General features: G+C 33.0%; 1 pseudogene; it reads left to right on the top strand.

Moving 5' to 3' along the window:
- The first annotated feature begins 52 nt into the window (after positions 1 to 52).
- Positions 53 to 1,798, top strand: LOC132799932 (protein Ycf2-like; annotated as a pseudogene).
- Positions 1,799 to 12,057: the final 10,259 nt, after the last annotated feature.

Genomic DNA, 12,057 nt, shown 5'->3' with positions numbered 1-12,057 from the left:
TAGTGACAATATTTACCGTGACCTTGATACGGAGCTGGAGCTTCTAACTATAATGAATGTGTTAACTACGGATATGATGTCAAAAATAGACCGATTTTATATCACCCTTCAATTCAAATTATCAAAAGCAATGTCTCCTGGGATAATATGGGTTCCAAACGTTCATGATCCAGATGTGAATGAGCTTAATTACTTATCCCTCGATCTAGTAGTGAACTATCTCTCAAAGGATTGTGAAAGATGTTCCACTAGAAATATTCTTGTTATTGCTTCAACTCATGTTCCCTAAAATGTGGATCCTGCTCTAATAGCTTTGAATAAATTAAATACATGCATTAAGATACAAAGGCTTCTTATTCCACAACAACGAAAGCACTTTTCACTCTTTCATATACTAGGGGATTTCACTTGGAAAAGAAAATGTTCCATACTAATGGATTCGGGTCCATAACCATGGTACGAGATCTTGTAGCACTTACCAATGAAGGCCTATCGATTAGTATTATGAAGAAGAAATCAATTATAAGTACTAATATAATTAGATATGCTCTTCATAGGCAAACTTGGGATTTGCGATCCCAGGTAAGATCGATTCATGATCATGGGAACCTTTTATATCATATAGGAATGGTTGTTGCACAAAATGTACTTCTAAGTAGTTGCTCCATAGATCTTATATCTATCTATATAAAGAAATCATGTAACAAAGGGGATTCTTATTCGTACAAATGGTACTTCGAACTTGGAACAAGCATGAAGAAATTAACGATACTTCTTTATCTTTTGAGTTGTTCTACCGGATCGGTCACTAAAGACCTTTGGTCTCTACCCAAGCACGATGAAAAAATTAAGATCACTTCTTATGGACTCGTTGAGAATGATTCTGATCTAGTTCATGGCCTATTAGAAGAAGAAGGCACTTTGGTGGGATCCTCATGGATAGAAAAAGATTGTAGCCAGTTCGATAATGATCGAGTGACAATGCTCCTTCGGCCCAAACCAAGCAATCCCTTAGATATGATGGAAAATGGATCTTGTTCTATCATTGAGCACAGATTTATCTATGAACAATATGAGTTGAAATGTGAAGAAGGAGAAGGAGAAGGAGTCCTCAACCCACAATGGATAAAGGAGGATTTATTCAATCAAATAGTTTGGCCTCCTAGAATATGGCACCCTTGGGGCTCTCTATTTGATTGTATCGAAAGGCCCAATGAATTGGGATTTCCATATTGGGCCAGGTCATTTCAGGGCAAGTTGATCATTTATGATGAAAAGGATGGACTTTAAGAGAGTGATTCAGAGTTCTTGCAGAGTGGAACCATGCGGTACCAGACACGAGATCAACATTCCAAAGAACAAGGCTTTTTTCGAATAAGCCAATTCATTTAGGACCCTACAGATCCACTTTTTTCCTATTCAAAAATCTGCCTGTTGTCTCTGTGTTTTCACATCGACAATTCTTTACAAATGAAGAGATGTCAAAGTGGCTTCTTACTTCCCAAACAGATCTTCCTACATCTATATATAAATGTTGGTTTATCAAGAATACGCAAGAAAAGTACTTTGAATTGTTGATTGATTGCCATAGATAACTTTGAACCAATAGTTCATTATCTAAAGGATTTTTCCATTCTAATACTCCATCCGAGAGTTATCAGTATTTATCAAAGCTGTTCCTATCTAACGGAAAGCTGTTGGATCAAATGACAAAGACATTGCTGCGAAAAATATGACTTTTTCCATATGAAATGAAAATTGGATTCATGTAACAAAAGAAAGTTTTCCCATTCCTTAGCCAGAAAGATATGTGGCCATGAAAGAGGGATTAAATGGAACAGAATTGACCGGGTGGTAGAGTCATGGAAACACTTGTTTCTTCCATATTTTGGATCCCAGCTCCATGGAACAATATACTACTGCTGAAACATGGAAGAATTGAAATCTTAGATCAAAACATTAGGGATGGATGGTATGAACTGTCTAAACAAGAATTCTTGAACAGCGAACAACCAGAGCTATTACTCATTACATCAAAAAATTTTCATTAATGAAAGATCTAAATCCATTGAAAAATAAAAAATACACATGTTGGATGAAAGATCTTCTGTCTCATGGTAGCCTGCTCCGGTTCCCTTACGAAACTTTCGTTATTGGGTTAGCCATACACTTCACATGGCATCATTAAATGATACAAATCTTTGATAAGAATCTACAATGCACTAGAATGTCCTTGTTGATGATCCTTTACTACGACAGCATCTAGGTTCCTCAAACAATGTGATATCTCACATCGGGTAAATCTTTAACCTTTCCACTTCTTATTAAGACTACAGAATGTTCTTGTAAATTATGGCCGTTACCAGGGATATAAGCAGTGATTTCAAATCCAGAGGTTAAGTATTCTCTAGCAACTTATGTAAGGTAGAGTTTGGTTTTCTGGGGGTGATAGTGGAAATGTTGACAGATAAGTCACCTTTACTGCCACTCGATAGAACCGGACATGAGATTTTCATCTCATACGGCTCCTCATTCAATTATTTTGAAGTCATTGAATCCTTTTCCTTGTTTGAGAATCTCTTCCTTTCTTCCATGCCATTCCGAAGAGTAACTAGGACCAATTCAGTCACGCTTTCATTCATTTGGAATCCGGGCTCTTCTACTTTACTTATTTTTTTTTTATTACTTTTCCCTGTCTTTTCTTTTTTTATTTCTTTTTTTATTTTATTCCTTTGCATCATTGCTTAAGTGCCATAGGTTTGATCCTGTAGAATCTGACTCATTTTCTCATTAAGCGAAAGGCATGAAATAAATTAAATTGATTTTCCGATCAAAAGTATTATGTTATGTGAAATCTTCGATTTTCTTCTCTTTCTCTGTCCTTATCTGGTAGGTACAGTGTTTGAGTCAACAAAGAACCTTTTCTTCTGTATAAATGTATTTGTATAAATTGATATTATTACATTCCAATTCCTTCCCGATACCTCCCAAGGAAAATCCCGAATCGGATCCCAAATTAATGGGTTAGTATGAGTTTATCCGTGTGGTTATGCACTCTTCGAATAGGATTCCATCTTCTGAAAGATCCTGGATTTTATGCTTTGATGGGTCTCCAAGATCCTTTTGATGACCTATGTTGTGTTGAAGGGATATCCATGCGAATTGATCAATTGTGTAAAGCCCGCGATAGCAACGGAACCAGGGAAAGTATACAGAAAATACAATTATTTTCTATTATATTAGCATTTTCTATTATATTAGTATTAGTTAGTGATCTCAGCTTAGTCCTTTCTTCCATGATAAACTATTGGCACCAGTCCTACATTTTGTCTTTGTGGACCGAGGAGAAAGGGGGTTCAACGGGAAGAGGATTGTAACATGAGAGAAGCAAAGGGGTAAACCTCTTTCAAATATACAACATGGATTAAAGGAATGCAATGTAGTTGGACTCTCATGTCAATCCAAATGAATCATTCTTTCCACGGAGGGAAATCTATGCTTGCTAGGTAAGAGGATAGCAAGTTACAAATTCTAGCTCGGTAGGACATGTATTTCTATTACTATGAAATTTATAAACGAAGTAGTTAATGGTGGGGTTGCCATTATCCTTTTTATAGTGACAAATCTTGGAATGCGTTCCTAAGAAAAGGAATTTGTACATTTTTTGGGGTCTTGAAAGGGCATGGAAACACATAAAAACACCTAAATGGAAATGGAAAAGAGATGTAACTGCAGTTCCTTCGGAAATGGTAAGATCTTTGGCACAAGAAGGAGTTGATCTGTATCATCTTGACTTGGTTCTAATTTTTGCATTTTTTTTTAAGAATACTGAGTCGGGCTCTTCTCCTACCCGTATCGAATAGAACATGCTATGGCTCAAATTCGTAGTCAATCCTATTTTCAATAGGAGCAATTGACAATTGAATCCATTTTTTACCATTATTTTCGTATCCGTAATAGTGCGAAAAGAAGGCCCAGCCCCAAGTTGTTCAAAAATAGTAGCATTGAGTTTTTTGGCCCTTTGCTTTAAGATTAGTCAGTTCTATTTGCCTTAGGATTAGTCAGTTCTATTTCTATTGATGGGGGGCAAGGCAAGGGAACCTCGATGTCAGCTTTTCGCCACCTTGGGCTGTAGTATGTTCCAAGGGTTAGGCTATTTGCCCATTAAAGTGGTATGTGAGCTGGGTTCAGAACATTATGAGACAGTTCGGTCCATACCCGGCATGGGCATTAAAGCATTGAGAGGACCTTTCCCTAGTACAAGAGAATCAGGAAGAATGCACCTCTGGTGTACAGTTATTGTGCCCACGGTAAACACTAGGTAGCCAAGTGCGGAGCGAATAACTGCTAAAAGCATCTAAGTAGTAAGCCCACCCCAAGATGAGTGCTCTCCTATTCCAACTTCCCCAGAGCTTCTGGTAGCACAGCTAAGATGGTGACTGGTTTTCTACCCTTACGAGGGTGGAGCAACAGAAGTTTTAAGAATTTAAGAAAAGGTCACGGTGAGACGAGCTGTTTATCATTAGGATAGGTGTCAAATGGAAGTGCAGTGATGTATGCAGCTGAGGCATCCTAACAAACTGGTAGACTTGAACCTTGTTCCTACATGACCCGATCAATTAGATCAGGTGCTCGCCATCTATTTTCATTGTTCAACTCTTTGACAACACGAAAAAACCATTGTTCAACTCTTTAAGACACATGAAAAAACCAAAAGCTCTGCCCTCCCTCTCTATCTATCCAAGGGATGGAAGGGTAGAGGCCTTTGTTGTCCCCTCCAATCAAGAATTGGGGCTTCATAATCACTAGCCAATATGCTTTTCTCTCATGCCTTTGTTCGTTCGTGGTTCGATATTCTGGTGTCCTAGGCATAGAGGAACCACATCAATCCATCCCGAACTTGGTGTTTAAACTCTACTACTGTGATGATACTATAGAGGATGTCCTGCAGGAAAAATAGCTCGATGCCAGGATGATAAAAAGCTTAACACCTCTCATTCTTACTACTTTATTTTTTCAATATGAAAAAAAAATGAAAAATGCAAAGGTCGTCTTATTCAAAACCCTAATTATGAAATCCCTTCTCTCCCACTTCGTACCTTGGAATGCACCATTCTTATATACAGAGAGGTTCTTTCACATCTTCTTAACCTAGAACGAATGGGAGAGGAAAGGTTCCTTCTTTTTTTTGGGCACTCCCGAGAACAGATCTAGTTAAGATGGGGTGGGGCCTGTAACTCAGAGGATTAGAGTACGTGGCTATGAACCACGATGTCAGGGGTTTAAATACCTCCTTGCCCACAACTGGCCAAAAAGGTAAGAACCTCTCCCTTTGGGGGTAGGAAAATCATGATTGGGATTGCGAACCCCGAGCTATGGAATTTGGGCGTGGGTCTTTTGTTGAAATGGAATGGCCTTACTATTTATTTTTTCTTTCTTTTTATTTATCATTAATGGTCGATAAATTAAATATAGGATGCCCAGCCCGAAGGCCGAATTGGCATATTTTTTTGTTTTATGCCATGTAATTCTTCCTCAGCCAGTCTGGGGCAAAATAGTGGAGAAAGTACAAGTATTAGTAGCATAGGCAAAATGCATTCCTCGTCATTAATATGTTTGCTTGTGGTAATTGTGGCCTTTCGGGTGAATCGATGACTACATCTTTGATGCACTTGCTAGTACATTTGACCAATATGAGGTTGAAGTTTCCTTTATAACTCCCGAAACTTCTTCGTAGTGTCTCTATTCCATGCCTCATTTCACAGGGAACCCAAAAGTGGCTTTATTTCATTATATTCCATCCATATCCCAAATCCATTCATTTAATATCCCTTTGGTGTCATTGAGTTAAGAGATGTCATTTCCAGTCCAGCTCTTTCTCTTTCTATATATATATATGGAAAGTTTAAAAATCATCATATAATAATCTAGAAATTGCAATGGAAAAGAAAAAAGGGAGGTTTGTGATGATTTTTAAATCTTTTATACTAGGTAATCTAGTATCCTTATGCATGAAGATAATCAATTCGGTCGTTGTGGTTTGACTCTATTATGGATTTTTGACCACATTCTCCATAGGGCCCTCTTATCTCTTCATTCTCTGAGCTCGCATTATAGAAAAGGAGAAGAAAGAATTGAGAAGAAAGTATCAGCAATAACCAATTTTATTACGGGACAGCTCATGATGTTCATTCGATCTATTATGTGCCTCTACATCTAGCATAAGGTAGAGCTCATACAATAATTGTCCTAGCTCTACCGTATCTTTTGTTTCATTTCTTATGGAACAATCACAAACACTTTTTTGATTATGGATCTACTAATACGAATTCAATGCGTAATCTTAGCATTCAATGTGCATTCCTGAATAATCTCATTTTTAATTACTCAACCATTTCATTTTACCAAGTTCAATGTTAGTCAGATTAGTCAACATTTATATGTTTCGATGCAACAACAAGATGTTATTTGTAACAAGTAGTTTTATTGGTTGGTTAATTGGCCACATTTTATTAATGAAATGGGTTGGATTGGTATTAGCTTGGATACAGCAAAATAATTCTATTAGATCTAATGTACTTATTAGATCTAATAAGTAGATTGTATTAGATCTAGTGAGAAATTCCATGGCTTGAATCTTTAGTACTCTCTTATTTATTACGTGTATCTACTCTTTAGGCAGAATATTTGTCACCCATTGTTACAAACAAACTGAAAGAAACCTAAAAAATGGAAGAAAAGGGGGAAAGTGAGGAAGAAACAGATGTAGAAATAGAAACAACTCCAAAAACGAAGGGGACTCACCAGGAACAAGAGAGATCCACCAAAAAAGATCCTTCTCCTTCCTTTTTTTGGGAAGAAAAGGAGGATCCAGACAAAATTGATGAAACAAAAGAGATACGAGTGAATGGAAAGGAAAAAACAAAGGATGAATTCCACTTTAAAGAGACACGCTATAAAAATAGACCCATTTATGAATCATATTATACGGATGTGGATGAAAATGAAGAAAATTCAAAGTTAGAAATATTTACAGAAAAAATACTATGGATTGAAAAACCTCTTGTTAATATTCTTTTTGACTATAAACGATGGAATAGGCCATTCCGATATATAAAAAACAATCAATTTGAAAATGCTGTAAGAAAAAGATGTCACAATATTTTTTTTATATATGTCAAAGTGACAGAAAAGAAAGAATATCTTTTACATACCCGCCGAGTTTTCAACTTTTGTTGAAATGATACAAAGAAAGATGTCTCTGTTTACAGTAGATAAACCCTCTACTACTGAATATATAATAATTGGAGTTATAGCAATGAACAAAAAAGAAAAGACCTAAACAAAAAATTTATAAATAGGGTCAAACCTCTAGACAAAACTTTAGATAGGATATTTTTTATTTGGGATATACCGGAAAGAGATACTAGATTTTGTAATGATAATCCTCAAAACTAATACTTACCTAAAATATATGATCCTTTCTTGAATGGCCCCTATCGGAGATAAATCATAAATTCTTTTCAACTTCAATCCTAAATGAAACTTCCAGAAAAAATAACATTAACATAGAGGGTTTTTGGATAAATAAGATTCATTGTATCCTTCTTATTTTTAATTATCTAAAATTTGAACAGATAAAAAATCCATTAACAACAAAAAATTTATATTTCTTGAACTTAATCAATGAACTTATTGAAAAACCGCCATCAAGTTTAAAATTTAAAGAGCGTTCTTTCTTCCCGAATAAGAACAAATAAAATTTGACTTAGAGATAACAAAAAAAATTATAAATTTCTATTTGATGCAGATATAAGAGACCTTGACAATAAAAAAATTAGAAAAAAGCTATCGGACTAAAAGAAATTAGTAAAAAAAATTCCTCGATGGTCATACAAATTAATTAATGATTTGGAACAATAAGAGGGAGAAAGCACAGAGCGGGTGGCGATGAAGTATGAGATTCGTTCATGAAAATCCAAACGTGTAGTGATTTTTACTAATAACCTACAAACTATTTATACTAATACCAAAGACACTAATAATCCTGATGACATAGAGGAAGCGGTTTTGATACATTATTCACAACAACCGGATTTTCGTCGAGACATAATAAAAGGTTTTATGCACACTCAAAGATGTAAAATAGTTATTTGGAAACTCTTTCAAGCAAATGTACATTGACCCCTTTTTTTGGATAGAATCGAAAAAGATGTTTTTATTTTTTTGCTTTTGATATCTCTGAGTTGATGAAAATGTTTTTTATAAATTGGATGTGGAGAAATATAGAATTAACAATTTCAGATTATGCAGAAAAAAAAACAAGCCAAAAGGCATTGAGAAAAACAAAGAAAAAGACAAACTAGAAGAAGATAAAAGATAAGAAAAAGCACATATAGAAATAGCAGAAGCATGGGATAATATTATATTTGCTCAAATAATAAGAGGTCTTGTGTTAGTAACCCAATCTAATTTTAGAAAAAATATATTCTATTACCCTTCTTGATAATAGTTAAAAATATTGTACGTATACTACTATTTCAATTTCCCAAATGGTCTGACGATTTAAAGGATTGGAATAGAGAAATGCATATTAAATGTACTTATAATGGCGTCCAATTATCTGAAATGGAATTTTCGAAAAACTGGCTAACAGATGGTATTCAAATAAAGATCCTACTTCCTTTTCATCTCAAACCTTGGCACAAATCTAAGCTACAAAAAACTTATAACGATCCAATGAAAAAAGAAAGGACAAAAAAATTATTTCTATTTTTTAACAGTTCGAGGAATGGAAACTGAATTGCCTTCTGGCTCTCCCCAAAACCACCTTTTAGTTTTTGGACCTATTTTTAAAGAACTCAACAAAAAAAATTAGAAAATGGAAAAACAGTTCAAAACACACAAAAAACCAGTTTAGTAAAAGCTTTCTATTTCTAAAAGAAATTGTAAAAGAACACAAAAAAACAAACCCAACTCTATTATTTGGCTTGAGAGAACTAAAAATATATGATTTAAGTGAAAACTAAAAAAGAAAAAGATTCAATAAGAAATAATTAGCTAATTCATGAGTCGTTCAGTAAAATTCGACCTACAAAGATTGCACAAATTATTCATTAACAAACAAAAAAATATATACAAACTTTGTGTGATAGAACAAATAAACTCATAAATCAAATAGAAAAAATAAAAAAAAGAGAACAATAAAGAATTTATAATACAAAATATAAGTTCTAACAAAAACAAAATAAGTTATGATGATAAAAGATTAGAATCGCCAAAAAATATTGGGTAGGTATTAAAAAGAAGAAATGCTTGACTAATTTGTAAATGACATTATTTTATAATTTTTTTTTTCATTAAAAAGATATACATAGATATCTTTTTAGGTGTCATTGATATTCGGAATATTAATGCACAATCTTTTCAGGAATCAACAAAAAAATTTCTTAATACATATATTTAGAATGATAAAGATATTTCTAATTATAATAATAAATCAAATCAAAAAATAATTTATAGAAAAAATAGAAGTCGAATTCACTTTATTTCAACTATAAAAAAAGTCCTGTTCTACTATTAGTAATAAAAACACATAGACTTTTTTTACTTATCTCACATGTCACAAGCATATGTATTTTACAAATTATCATAACCCTCAACCCTTAACTTATACTTATATAAGTTAAGATCCGTTTTTCAATATAATGGAACAGCTTTTTTTCTTAAGAATGAAATAAAGAATTGTTTTGGTGGAACACAGAAACTCTTTCATTCCAAACGAAGACACAATTCTCTTCAACATTCAGGATGAATCAATGCAAAAATTGGTTAAAATGATCATATTTTAATGTGCTAGGAGATATCTGTACCAATAATTATCTAGTCAAAGAGATATTGTAGATATGGAGAAAATTCAGATAGAAAATATTTTGATTGGATAATTCTCAAGTTTTGTCATAGAAAGAAAGTCGATATTGAGGCTTGGATCAATATTGATACTGACACCACTACTAATAAATATAGTAAGACTCGGGGGAATAATTATGAACTACTTGATAAAACTGATACGCAATGTCTTTTTTATCTCATGGTTCCTCAAAATCAAGAAATCAACCTATCCAGTACACAAAAAAAAATTAAATAAATAAATAAATGAATGAAGAAATACAAAGTTGTCCCTATCGAATCTAGATCCTTGGTTTTTCCCATAATTTTTTATACTTTATAACACATATAAGATTAAACCATGGGCCATTCCAATCAAATTAATTCTTTTTAATTGGAATATAAATGAAAATGCTAGTGAAAATAAAAGTGTCATTGGAAAGAAAAAAAGAAATATATCAATATTTTTAAATGAAAAAAATTCTCTTGAATCATAAAACTGAAATCAAGGAAAACAAGAATCCGTAAGCCAAGCAGATTTTGAATCATCTCTCTCAAAGTAAGACAAAGATATTGAAGAAGATTTTGTGGGATCAGACATGAAAAAAGATAGAAATAGAAAACAATACAAGAACAATATGGAAGCGGGGTTTGATTTCTTCCTAAAAAGGTATTTGTGTTTTCAATTGAGATTGCCTCCTAGAAAGATTACGTGGGATGGTGTTTTAAGTAAAAAAATGAACGATAACATCAAAGTATATTGCCTCCTACTTAGACTAAGAAATCCAAGAGAAACTTTTATATACTCTACTCAAAGGGGTGAATTGAGACTAGATATTATACTAGTTCAGAAAGATTTAACTCTTATAGAATTGACAAAAAAGTGAATATTGATTATTGACCCAATCCGTCTATCTATAAAAAATGAAGGACAATTTATTATATATCAAGCCGTAGGTATTTCATTGGTTCATAAGAGTAAGCATGAAATAAATCAAAAGTACTTAACAAAAAGCACTGTTGATAACAAGAATTCTGCGAAATTCATTGCAATATATCAGAAAATGACTACAAATAAAGACAACAATCATTATGATTTGTTTGTCCCTAAAAACATTTTATCCCCAAGACGTCATAGAAAATTGAGAATTCTAATTTGTTTTATTTCTAGGAATGAAAATCGTATGCGCTGAAATGCAGCATTTTGCAATGGTAAGAAGGAAAATAGTCAAGTTTTGGATAAAAGCAAAAGAGATACAACTAAACTAATTAAATTAAAATTCTTTATTTGGCCTAATTATCGATTCAAAGATTTAGCTTCTATGAATCGATATTGGTTTGATACCCATAATGGCAGTCGTTTCAGTTTGGTAAGGATACATATGTATCTGCTATTCAAAATTTGTTAGTTAATGGTAGATTTGTTTTTCCTATATTTCCTGTAGTATGATCTATGAAAACAAAGAAATGCACAGATGCATTGGCTTGCATTTCATTCTGATATATGATTCATTGACATATCAATTAGATCTACAAATGACCACCAAAATCTTCCTTTTTTCATTTTAGGTCTAAATTTTTAATTTTCTGAATGCCAAAAAGAAGATTTTGGTATACCTATTCGAATACAATTTTATTTGATCAAATTTGGAATTATTAACAAAATTAAGATTATTGTATTGTGTATACTAAATTAAAATGAATGGCATTATTATTATTGATCAATAAAACCAGCTAACGCTAAAAAAAGGATAGGAACAAAGTGGGGGGGTAGATTTCATTTTATGCTAAAAAATTCATTCATCTTGATTATTTCGCAAGAAGAAAAAGAAGAAAAAGTAGGATCTGTTGAATTTAAAATATGCAGCCTCACCAATAGGATACGAAAACTTTCTTCACATTTAGAATTGCATAGAAAAGACTATTTATCTCAGAGAGGCCTACATCAAATTTTGGAAAATGCCAACGACTGCTGTCTTATTTGTCAAAGAAAAATAGAATACGTTATAAAGAATTAATTAATTAATTGGATATCCCGGAATCAAAACTCGTTAATTTGAAAAAGCAGTTTATTTTGAATTATTTTATTTATTAGATCTTGAATTTGAATTTGAATGAATTTATTTTAGTTTTCAGCAATTCATGAAAGACTAAATCAAGGAAAAACCT

This window comes from Ziziphus jujuba, chromosome 11 (genome assembly GCF_031755915.1).
Source record: "Ziziphus jujuba cultivar Dongzao chromosome 11, ASM3175591v1".
NCBI lineage: Eukaryota > Viridiplantae > Streptophyta > Magnoliopsida > Rosales > Rhamnaceae > Ziziphus > Ziziphus jujuba.
Note: the sequence above shows the minus strand (reverse complement) of the source record. Positions and strands in the feature narration are given on the sequence as shown.